This window comes from Pholis gunnellus (genome assembly GCF_910591455.1).
Source record: "Pholis gunnellus genome assembly, chromosome: 19".
NCBI lineage: Eukaryota > Metazoa > Chordata > Actinopteri > Perciformes > Pholidae > Pholis > Pholis gunnellus.
In genome coordinates this window covers 1,658,255-1,671,456 of record NC_136546.1, presented here as the reverse complement: position 1 = coordinate 1,671,456, position 13,202 = coordinate 1,658,255, and positions in this window count along the sequence as shown.

The following is a 13,202-nucleotide window of genomic DNA, read 5'->3' as shown; positions in this document are numbered from 1 at the left end:
TGGTCTTACCCAGGAGTGCTCTCTGTTTTATGGCCGTCTGCTTCACTTCAGTTGTCTCCGGTTCTCCTCCTCCTTCCTTGGCCATTTGTCCAGCACCTCTGTGTCCCCTTTGATGTCTCTGCCTCATGGCTCAGAACCCCCATAACGATGTGACTGTACTTTGGTTCAACACTTCCAATGATTATGTTAAAAGACTCCTACAAGTAAACTTATTGCAAACATATAATATCTTCTATAAGTAAACATCCTGTAAACCTATATTACATTCCATAAGTAAATATATTGTGACTCTTAACATAATTTACATTCTCATCATTGTGACAATTTCATTCGCCACTAGGGGTGCTATAAATTCTACTAAATAATGCTTTTAATTCTTAAATTCTCCACAAATCGCAAATTAGGACACATGTGAACCATGGTGTGGGGTTTCAAAGCCCTGCTTTGTGTGCAGACTATTTACCCTGACCACTAACTTCCCTTTGACTTTTGTGCAATACAAGAGTACTTCCTGCCCTAGAAATAAATGCTACCGGGGAACAAGTTCCACCAAGCAAATACTCTTTTCCTTTTTAGTATTATATAAGGGTTCTTTTGTATTTTGCATCACTCACCAGTCACCTTATTTGCTTTGAGTGTTAAAGGTTCATGGACAGGCCTTTGATTTGGAGGACAGGATGGATTGAAAAGCCACCAGCAACAACCGTGGCCATCCTTATCAGACGCAGCTGTCATAAGTCTGCATGTATATGAGAAATAAAGATGCTTTCATACAAAAGGAAAGATGGCTGACAGTATTGATTGATTTTTTTACACTAAAACACCAGTGTGAGGTGTTGGTGTTTTCCTATCACATGAGGAATCAATAACAAGCTGGGAGGAAAATGAAAGAATGTGGGGCTGCATTGTGAACAACTCTCACCCTAGGCTGCTCACGTGGCTATATGAGAAATACGGGGAGGAAAAAAAAATCTCATCACATTCACAGATGGCTGCCCAATCCCAGGCAAATGGCAGAAGGGCTCACATGACAGCCAGAGCACCTGTGAGAAAGAGCACAGCACAGAGAACATGATGGATTTACAGATGGTTGTATGAGCACGGAGATGATGGAAACCCCATCACAAATGTCATCTGTATCATCTTATTTTCATTGACATTAAATCAAAACACTCCCATTTGGTCAGGGTGTTTTTATTTATGAAGTATAGAGGGATCCAAAACAAGCATTTGTGTCTCTTTGGAATTAAATCCGAATTTAAATTATGCCAGGAAACACAATGAGATCCGGTCAAATAAAACGTGTTTAGCGTACATTGCATTATGGCTAACAGACCTCAAAAATACAATGTTTTATGTAGATGAGTAGCAACACATTTTGCTCCCTCGGGTGATTTGAATGACAAAGCTCTGCTCAGCTTTGAGGGTAAAGGCGTAACAGTCCGCACAAAGCTGCATTCTCTCCAAGCCTATTCCCATCCAATACACATGCTAATACTGACAGCTGATCGAAGAACTTACAGTATGAAAGATTTTACAGTTACATTTATTCAAACTAGCTTTTGAAAAATGTATCCGGATGGTGTTGTTAGGCAAAATAGAGCAGATATTGTTGAGGCTGAAGCTAGTGGAGGAATCGCAAGGCCGCTGCTGTGTTTACTTCTTTCTGCGCAGGCGCATCATAAAGTAACTCGATCCGGTCCAAATTCAAAACAGTATTTAATTAAACAATGACGACTGTAAACTGATGATGACAATTACAATCTATAATACACTATCGATAGTATGCATCTCGAGAGCAGAGACCACGTGCAACTCCCCTCACAGGCCCGACCAAGTCGGATCCTGCAAAGCGAACTACCATGGCCTGGCGCACGTCCTCGCAAACAGTCCTTTTATGTCCTTTGATGGTCGGAAAGTGTCCGAAATCTGTCGTAAAACACAAAGGCCGTCTTCTGGGGTCAGTGATTGGCTTCCAATCGCTCTGACGCCTCCTTCATCGATCCACTGCTCATCTCAATGGCTGGCCTCCTTGTGACATCACCTCTGACCTGCCCTCTGTCCTGCGGCCGCATGGTGTTACCCAGGAGTCCTCTCTGTAGTTTTATGACCGTCTGCTTCCTCATCAGTTGTCTCCGGTTCTCCTTCTCCTTCCTTGGCCATTTGTCCAGCACCTCTGTGTCCCCTTTGATGTCTCTGCCTCATGGCTCAGAACCCCCTAACCTATGTGACTGTACTTTGGTTCAACACTTCCAATGATTATGTTAAAAGACTCCTACAAGTAAACTTATTGCAAACATATATCTTCTATAAGTGAACATCCTGTAAACCTATATTACATTCCATAAGTAAATATATTGTGACTCTTAACATAATTTACATTCTCATCATTGTGACAATTTCATTCACCACTAGGGGTGCTATAAATCCTACTAAATAATGCTTTTAATTCTTAAATTCTCCACAATATCCAAGTAAGTCGCCTTGTTTGTGAAGCTTCCGTTCCCCAGCCAGGCAGGCAGGGATCAAAGATGATCTTATTCCCAAGAACAACAGAAACCCATTACCAGGTTAGAGAATAATGCATCCTTTTACATTTGAGACTCACACACTATGGAAGACTTCAAATGCCTGTATAAAGTTAAATCACACGAAGAAATATAAAAAAAACATTGTGATATGAATTTCCTCTTTATACACGCATTTAATGTGTCATAAGTAATGAAAAACAACAAGTGTTGAAGTTATTGTGAGGAACTTTTTACTGGTTATGAAACAGTCTGAAATTAGGGGAGGTGTCATGGCCAGGCCGTGCCTCCTGTTCTCTCCTGTGTTTTCAGTGTCTCTGTGTGTGTGGGTGTGTGTGTGTGTGTGTGTGTGTGTGTGTGTGTGGGGGGTATGGGCATGGCTCCGACCTGGTCTCCTCCTGATTACATTCATTCACCTCACCTGCCCAGTCAACCCAGCTGCCTTCCATCAACTCATCACTCAACAGTATATCTACCCCAGTTCTTCATCCGCTCTTCGCCAGATCATTGTTACAACCTCAGTGGTATCCTGGTCGTTCTCGGCGGCGCAGTACAATTATATTCTGAGTTTATTCAACTGTTTCTCCTGTATTCACCTTGTCTTCCTCTGCCTGCAGTTTGGATCATCTTCCCGGCTCCCCAGTCTGCCTGCCCTGCCTTGTCCTGCCCAGTTTTCCACCCTCGCCCTATCGTCCTCGGTTCCCCGCTCCTTCACTCCCCATCCTTATCCTCTTGTCCTTGGTTCCACCACATTTCCCCTTTTTTCCTCTTGAATTAAACCCTTTTTGTTCACTCAGTATTGCCTGGTTGTCTGCATCACACCCTGTGACAGGAGGAAGGGACGCATAGCATCAAAGGAGCTGAGGTGGAGCTAGCTTTAAGTTCATATGAATCAGCATCAGGATTAAAACCTTGTTGTACAATACAAACCAAGGCCTGATGCAACAGTTCTAACCACAGCACCACCTTGACCAGAGGAACCAAGGACTAGATTTACGTCAAATAGGATAGTTCCAGGGGGATATGTAAACAATGATGCCACATACTCTAGAGTGCATGAAAAAGAAAATATAAAACAATGTGTGTTGTATTTTTCTGTTTTCTGTTTGATTTGTTTTTAGGCATTTTTAATCTTCCGCCTGCAGGCAGCACATTAAGACATGCAATAAAACCAGTTAGCCCATGAGCCCATGCCTGTGTGTTTGTGCATGAAAGAGCTCTAACTGCGTCAAACAGGTTATTATCACTCAAGATAATCTAAGGCAAAGTGTGTGGGTAAAGTAGAGAGATGGTGTGTGTGTGTGTGCTTTGAACATAGATGAACAATAGAAATGAAGGATGCTCAGGGGACGTCAGAAGTGATTTATAATTAAAAACATTGACATATCAAAGAGGTTAAATTTGGTGTTCAAAGCGATTCAGGAAACACACTTGGCATAATTATTTTGATATGTGTTATTACAGGTTAACAGGCAGATAGAATACAATTAGGTTCTGGCTGATAGTAAAGTTCTGAGCATTAGATGTGAAAAAAGGCTTTGATGGAATACATTTGCATACATATCTCTCATGTTGCCTCTTTGCTTGTCTGCTCTTGTGCTTTTCTAGCATCTGTTTCACCACCTGTTAAAGAAAGAGGATTTTGTCTGCTATCATGGAGGTTACTCTGCTCTACCTGCTTGTATAGCATTCAGTTCATTAGGAGTCTGTTACATTCTTAGACAGTGATCCAGTAATGACTTTATATCTTTGTGGGTGTGTCCAGGCAACTTTGTAATGTCGTGTTCACACCAAACGCGGCGCGAATCATTCGCGCGTCGAGATACAAAATCTATGCACAGACGCGATGAAACTGGAGTGACGTGAATTTGCGATGGCACGACGCGTTTGGCGCGGCGTGATTGACGCGAATTCGCGTCAAACGCCGAATCGCCCCAAATGCAGAAGTTGAAATATTTCAAAAAAAGAATCGCGTGACGTTGTGGCGCGATAGCCTATCAGCGTTGAGATGTTTCTCCTGCCGTTGTTGAATCAGGAAACAAATACTAGCCGTCTGTGTTCACCCAGAGCTCTACGATACCTCATATCTGTAGAGACCGAACCAAACTATGTGTATACATGTGTGTGTGTGTAAACCATATGGTGCAAACAATGAAATAGACGCTGCCGTATTTACGTCTATATGACGTTATGTTGAGTGTTGATGGAGCTGCTATAATGTTAGCATAGCCTAGCACCGGTCGTTCCGAGCTCCATTGAGAAAACAAGTACAAATCTGCATCATTACGTAGTTATTTCGGAGTCCCTTTTTGTTGGTTTATTGCCGTTAAATCACAGCCAAATCAGTTTATTTTGTGTTCATACAGCTGTAGTAAACGGCCGACATCTGGCTTGCTAGACAGTGAATATAGCTCGATGAAATCTACGGAGCTCCTCTGGACACTGTTATGAACCAGACACGACGGCGTTTAGTTTCCTGTGATATCTGTGACTTCCACAACACGAACTAGGCAGAAATAGAGGTTATTTTTTCCACGGTTGATGGCGGAAAGTTGAACGGCTTTCAGGGCAATAAGCCGCGCCCCGTCTCCGGCGCTTTGCGCCGTGTTCATTGCGCTTGGTGTGAACACGGCATAGACCTGCGTTGCTTCAAAGCAACAGCTTGCCCCGAGGGTGTAACAATAATGTGGATCAAATCGAAGAGACCAGACCAGAATTGCAAGATGAGGCTGCCTCAATTCAAACATATGGAACTGTAAAAAGCTGACAGATTGGAGTCTTAATTGTACAAACATTTCATAGAGGCAGAGATGCTCTGGAAAGTAAAACAACCTCATGGTGCAATTAAACCTCAACATGCAGAGAAAAGGAGCATTTATGTATTTATTCATGTTAGGAGGCGGCAAGAAAAAAATATTATAATCAAAGTTTTTGCAGAATTCAATACAATTATGGTTTAAGTTTCATTCTTGACCTTGCAAATGCAGTTGAGAAAGAAATCCCACTAGGTCCATTCAGTAGCTGTTTTGGAGGTTTCGATCATATCACATGGTCTTCAATCAGCAGATGGCACACATAATGGAGTTTAAAGGAGTTCTCCAGTGAGTTACTATTCCACTTCTATAACTTTTGGGGACTTGTGAGCGAAATATTGAAAAAAGGCAGTCAACATCAAAGCAGCAGAGGCTGAGAGTTTTAGTCCCCATTATGAGTTAATAACCTTTAGATCCCGAGCAGAGCCCAATTGGGCTCTAGAGGGGGGGCGAAGAGTGTACACATGTAGTACAAATCACTTTTGAGAACGAATTAAATGATATTTTAAAATATTTCAAAAACGTACATGACGAAGAGATTCTGATCAAATGGACCATGTAACCTATTTTAATCACTCAAAAACATATATATACACAAAGTACTTCAAGGTACTACAAGTACTACCACAATTTCACCTATTTCTCGCCAGGAGAAGCCGAGCAATGTTCTCCATTATCGATCCAGCCGCGATCTACGGCAGTTTCACACACACACTTCATATCCCGGACCACGAGGAGAACATGCTGCATCGAACTATCTCCTCCAAATTATTCTACTTTAAACCGTTATAAAGTTACTATTGATCTGCCACAGATATCAACTCAGCCCATCATCATAAACATTGAAACGCTCCGTACCTTTTAGATGTTTCCTGGATGAAAATCGAAAGAAAAAAAAGAATAATCCATGCCTGCATATCGAAGCCGTCTCTCTCCTCTGCTGGTAACAAAACTGAGTCTCTGACGACCAACTATGACGAATGAATAATAATTTCAGTTTTGGCCAATGGGTTTGACCCATGGGGGCGGATCACAGTTTTCGATTATTTTATTGGCTTAAAATTCTGTCAAACAACTCAAATAACGAATCACTACACTGCCCAGAGTCTCCCGGGTTCAGAACTGTAAGAATTGCGCAAATCGGCCAATCACAGGCTGTGTTAGGTTTAAATACATCCCGTAAAACTGAAATTCTGACGAAAATTAGCCATATTTTACAGGTTTTTATATAGCACAGGCTCTCAAAATGATGCCAAACTGCTGTATTAGATAGATTGAACACTATTAGTGATAAAAGAAGTGAAATATAGAGTTATATAGTATTTAAAAGTCCAATAAAAGAGCTATATTGGCTACTTCCAAAATCAGAATTGATGTTGGCTGACCACAGCTGACCTGTACACCGGCATTGATTTCTCAGGCATACTTCACTCTATCAAAGCCAATTTTTTTTTTAAAAGGACAAAAGACATCTTGTGATATGATTTGAGAGAGTTTAAGCCTAGGACTGCATCATTTCAAATCAATAAAAGTGCTTTTCTTTTCAGGCGAACCTGAACATTTTTTATTTGAGCTGTGTGTTATATTCATTCAGCATTAACCAATAACATATACACTGATATGTACTATCACAAGTGTTAGTGTAATAATACCATTGAAATTATTCAAATAGACCTTGTAGTTAGAGAGATAAGCCCCTTAGAGTGTGGGTATAAAATGTTCGAGCGGAGGGCTCAAAATAGGCTTAGTGGTTAAAAGGTTGTTTAAGCCTCCGAATTCCTCCATTTCCCATAATGCAACCTGATATCATCTTTCATTAAACCCTCCAAGTAAACACCCTTGTCTTTCTGTTATAAATGCGTCTCCAAGCCCAAGCTGAGATAACCTTGCTGACATCACTATGACATGATCAGTTATAGTATTTGACTAAGCTCCTTCACTGTTTTCACAGGGTGAGAAGAAATGAAATTCCCCATTAAAATGACTATTATCTACTTCACATCACAATGTGTATAACTATGACAAGTTCTCCAACCCATACGACCACATCGATTGTTTGTTCCTACCCTCGAATACGACCGACAGTCAGCACCTCTGCTGGTGACCAGAGAGCAACACACCCTAAGAACTTAATGTTCGGTTGCAGTTTTAAATACACGGTTGACTTTGTGAAGTGGTCGTAGTTTAGTTGTGTTTAGGCCACACAACTCCTTGGTTAGGTTTAGTAAAGGTCCTGGTTTCTTTCAAAACAAGTATGTTTGTTACGCACATACGTTAGTTGTCCTATCTTACGTGAAGTGAAAGTAGAAGTGAAATATGTTATGTAAGTTAAGTGAAGTTGAAATAAGTCCACGTCGAGATTTGGTTCCACACGCGAATTTTCTCGTGAGTGAAAGTCCTGTGTTTGGTTGACCGATCCATCCACCCCGACATGCTACGCTGACTTTGTCACTCTTTACTTTTCGTCGTCTAACTTCCTCCTTTTCTTCCGGTCATAATGACTACGATCACCAGAGGTCTCCTCTTTACAAGAAATGTCGGAACAAGCTGCCTGTATAAATGACCTATGGGGTTGTGTTTCGGATGGAGGACTGTCTCTTTACATTGTGTGCGTTTCAAAGGAGAAACTGCCATAGAGCCACTTTCTTTTTTCATAAACTGCTGTCATTTTCTGTTTGAGCTACGAGCAGTGCTCGGCCCCTCCTAGAGTCTCCTAGATTACCTCCTTCATCCAAACGCACAGCTCCTTAACAAAGACAGTGGTTTTTCTCCTTTGTGCACTTTCCCTACTTCAGATTGCTGATAGTGCTTTCAGTGTGTTTGGGCCTGTCATATCAGCAATGTTAAGGCAGTTACTCTTGCTACAGTCTCTGTTGTATAAATATTAATCGTATTGATCCTAGGGAGGAGCTGAGTGAATATCACAATAGATCAAATATAAAATGACAGCAGTTTTATTAAAACACCCATTGGCTAGTTGGTATCTTTCCTATATATCCATCCTTCACTGACTACCAGGCTGTGCTTTATCAATCAGAGGCTGTTATCTCAATGTCTATCATGCGCATTGTGGCATGTATGCTAACATTTAATTTTGAATCCAGATGTTAGCAGCGTCTAATAGAGAAAAGAAGGCATCTTTGCTTTGTGGAAACATTTACTGCAGCTCTGTTGGTTGTTAAATCTTGATGTCTTGGACATGGCCTTTCATAAGATGACAGACAAACAAAGCACTTACTGCAGTGTGCTTCTTGAATCTCATTTCATTCAGTTTCCTTTAATTAATTAAGTGAGTTTCTTTGTTGCAAGCATATGGTTTTCTTAAGATTGCACTAATGTTTTAGAAGGACTGTTTATGTTTCATTCAACTGAGATGAACTCAAAACAACTTGAAGTGATGTCACATTGTCTATGTTTAGCCAGTGTCCATTTTGAAGAAAAAAAAACAATACCGTCAATATTTATGGAAAGTTTCTTCCCCAGTTTAGCTCTAGGGTCAAAACCAACATTCTTACCATCAACAGTTCTCTGAATCAATCATAAACATAATAACACCATCAAACATCCCCATCTATAACAACAGAACCATCGATGGTGAAGTATTTATTTCATAAAGAACCCAGACGATCATATTTAGCAATTTTCAGTAGCTGCACAGCAGATGACCTGTCACTGGTACCTTTAGTTGTTGGATTCAATAAGGAGCTGCTGTGTTTGAGCTGAACCCAGAGTGGTTACCATGGAGAGTTCTGATGGGCTGTGGTTATTCCAACCTAGCTCTGTTACAGAGGCTGAGCGAGGCAAAAAGAGGAAAAGGGTTATCTCGCTCCCTTTTTAACTTTATCTCTTCAACCATATTGTCCCTCCCAACCGTTCCCGTGCCTTTCAAGTCTGTGGCCTCACGACTCCTTTCTTATTATGTCAGATAGGCAGAGATATTATCCTCTGTTCTCCACCTGGGGGAATTCTGATGAGGAGTCATCTCATTTCCGGCAGGTGATCCTGTTCTAACGACAAAATGAATACCAAAATCTGACAGAACTCAATAAATTACAGAAGGAAATGTAAACATAATCACAAACTGGCCTGTGGGCAGAAAAGCCTCGCGCACACCAGCATCCATGGACAGTAATGTAGTGTGCATTCTTGATTTGGACCCAAATTAATCATTTTACACACAAAATGTGTGCTATTAAAGCTTACCTGAGGGAAAGAGCAGTTGCTGAATGTCCACCCTGCAGTCACATCCAACTACAGGCAGAAACGTGGAAACCATGACTGCTTTCAAAGGAAGAGGGAGGAGGTGGGTGAAAATGAAAGTGTAAGACAGCAAGGCTGTTAATAATTAATTCAGCAGAGTTTTGGTCCTGGGAGGCCGGAAGAAAATATATTGATGTTTGAGAAATGCTAATTAAAGAAAGGAGCACACTTTGGTTTGGAAGGCATCCGTCTGCCCAGGCAGTTTGAAATCTCACTGCTGCCTGGGCTAATGGTGCTAGTAATGCCCTTGGGGAAGCACGGCATGAAACACAGAGGCGGGCGCTAATGAGTCTCGTGGACCTCTCCAGCACACAATATGAATGAGAGCGATGGAAAGAAGACGCTGAAAGGAAAGAGGGAGCCACAGTTGGTGGAAAACGTCTCATATTCTTTTAAAATTTCATGGCAAACAAAGAAAGAGGGATTCTTCGGTGGGCTACACTGGATACACAGCCAACAGCCAATAGGCTCAATGGAAAGAACAGTTACATAGAAAACACTCTGACTTGTGCACACACTTTCATTTCCGCCCGTATCTCTGAAGTGTTTAGTCATCATCATCATAATAAATCTATAGTTGTTTGGGGCCACAGGCAGGGGCCTACCTTGTCTTTAAAGTCTGGCCGTGATGTTTTCTTCCTGAATCTCAGTGTATATCACCAGTGTTTCTGACCGCAATTAGCTGCAACTTGGGTGTGTTTCTCTAACTGAATGGTGGTATCAGCAGTGGTAGAGGAGGTACTCAAAACTTACTCAAAACAGTACTACACAGTATTGCATTCAAATTTCATCTATTACACCATAATAATTGTTTCAGTCCAGAACAAAGTGGTGGACGGAGTGACAGATATTGTGCCATGCGGCTAGTGTGGCCAAAAAAAACATAATTACATATAGAAACAATCTTGCACACATGCTCTCATTTCTGCCTGTTTGTCATAAGTGGTCGGCCAATTTATACTCTATTTAATTTGTGCCTTCTATTAAACATCCCTATACTTGCATATTTCCCAAGAGAATAGAAGAATAGCAAATAAATTACAGTCATTAAGTATTAATTTCCAGGCTTGTATGATTTCTTGACATTTGCCTGAAGCAAATAAGGTGCAGTGAACAAACAGAAAGAAATTAACCATCTGTGTATGAATGGGCTTCTTATGTGCCATGTACACATGAGATGTAAACATTGCGGCACCTTCTTCTACAACATGAAAAAAATCTATTCCTGTAGGTAGTGTTTACCCCGTGCTCTCTGAGGAGTTTATTCAAATCAGTTTTAAATGTAGGTTTGTTTGATCTTGTGAAGTATATTCTGTTATTCCTCCAAATCATATGCAGCAGATATATCATTCTTAAGATGGTAAGTGCTCAAGTAGCCTTTTACATGTAAAGTATTTGTTTCAACACAATCAAAGCCACATTTAGATTGGGGGTGATAAAATGTACATTGATGATTCCCTTATTTAATAGGCAAATTTATGTTTAATGCATTTTAAGAGCGTGTTGCCTGCTGGAATAATCTTTATTGCATGCTGCTTCATTAGACGTCCTCCACGGCTTGATAAAACGAAAGTGTCTTATATCTCTACAGTATTCGCTCTCTGTCCCAAGAGAGATAGCAATCTGAGGACGGAGGAGAGATATTGCCTTTGTAGTGGCAGATCGTCAGAAAGAACGAGATCCAATCTTTCTCTTTCTAACTCTCCCTCTCTCTCAGATAGGGCTGATAAATTGCGCATGCACAGTCTTTCCCCAAGTTCCTTTTCAAAATATGCGATGCACGTAAATGATAAAGTAGAAAGCAAGTGTATTAGAGCAGATACCTCATAACCAGGAGATAACTCACATAACTTGTGACAAAGTGAAAAGTCAAAGTTTGATTAGACACAGAGATTGTTTTATTGATCTCCACGCTTCCATCGGATCTGATAAGAGCATTAATTCAAAGCGTCCCATTAAACGATGTAACCTTGCTGCCTAATGGGAAAATTCACTCCTGTGCTTCAGCATGTAACCGTCCATTGAGCTGAGAGGTATTCCCAGTCGTGAAATGTAACTAAAGTCATTTCCTTCAGTAGGGAACTACACCTTTGAGGTACTTGGTCCTTACTTGAATATTTACATTTCTTGCTATATTATACTTCCACTTATTTACATTTCAGAGAAAGATATATTTATTTAACTGCAATTTTCTGACAGCTGTTGGGAACGAAAAGGAGCATGTTTGAGTTATCAGCAAATATGAAAAACTAAATTCTTGACATCAATAGAATTATTAATGTCAGTAAGATTATTAACAATTATTAATAATAATGGGGGACCACCCTGAGAACAGGGACCAATAACCAAACTATAAACTAAGTCTCATATTTAGTTTTCACTCACAATGTCAATAGTCAAAGTACTATTCCACTTTCAGAGTGAAAGTGAAGGTGTTGAGTACGAGCACAGACCACATATCCAGCTATCATCACAATACACATGCACAAAGTCATCACAGACAGCTGGTCCTTAAAGTATAGCAGTTTATTAAGTTCCAGTAATAATGATCTAGTCAACTAATATCTAAAACTAACAACAAATACTATACATCTATGAGCACGCTATCTAAAATCAACAATATCTAGTAAGAGGTAGATTGTGTGTGTGTGTGTGTGGGGGGGGGGGGGGAGAACAGTTTCAGACAAAGTACTAGGCAATCTAAAACGTGGCCACGTCACGTGGGGCTACACGTTGAAGATAGATCGGACTATCAAAATGGAGAGTAGTTTGTCACGTGACCACGCCTTGCGAGACCACGAAATGTTGCGAGATCGCGTTATCTACATGTGACTGAAGCAGTTAGCTTGACATGTAGCTATATGTGTGTGTGTGTGTTAGTAGAAGAAGAAAGAAAGCAAACAACACAAAATAAATCCTCCAAAACAAGCAGATCTTCACCGCCGCGGTGGAATACGGAGGATTGTTGTTTCATCTACAGAAACGCGGCTGACGATCTTTGACCCGTCCAACTGCGGTTCTGACCTTGGAACCGATGAAACAACAAGCTACAGAACGGTGACTGAAACATGATTGCAGCAGTATGAAATACACAGTAATTTCTACACAACATTAACAATCTCTGTCGTTAATCTCTGCGATTATTGAGCATACACAACACCACATTATAAAATGACACACAAGATAATAAACACTATGACCTAAATCTGCCCAGACTCTCTTAGCCTTACGTTGAGATGACTTCGTCGCGGTCGATGTGGTCCTTCTGAGTTCCTCGGTTCACCTCAGAATCGCGAGCTCCTTGCGATGCGATAAATTCTCTCTGTGGCAGAGAATTTCTTTGGCTCAGTAAGAGAATTCTTCATCCTTGTAACCGGCATAAAGTCGACTTGATTGGAAAGAGAAGTTATCCTCTTTCTCTGAAGAATGCATTTCTTCACTTCTGTAGGCAAGTTGTCCGCTTCCCCTTTTCTTCAGGATGTGAAACAAAAAAAAAAAAACAGTCCTTTTATTGTTCCAGCGAATGTAAGACTGAGGACCTAGGGTTTCTTCCAAAAGCAGCAACGTTGTTGTTTGCCTCCTTACTTGCGAATTGAATCGC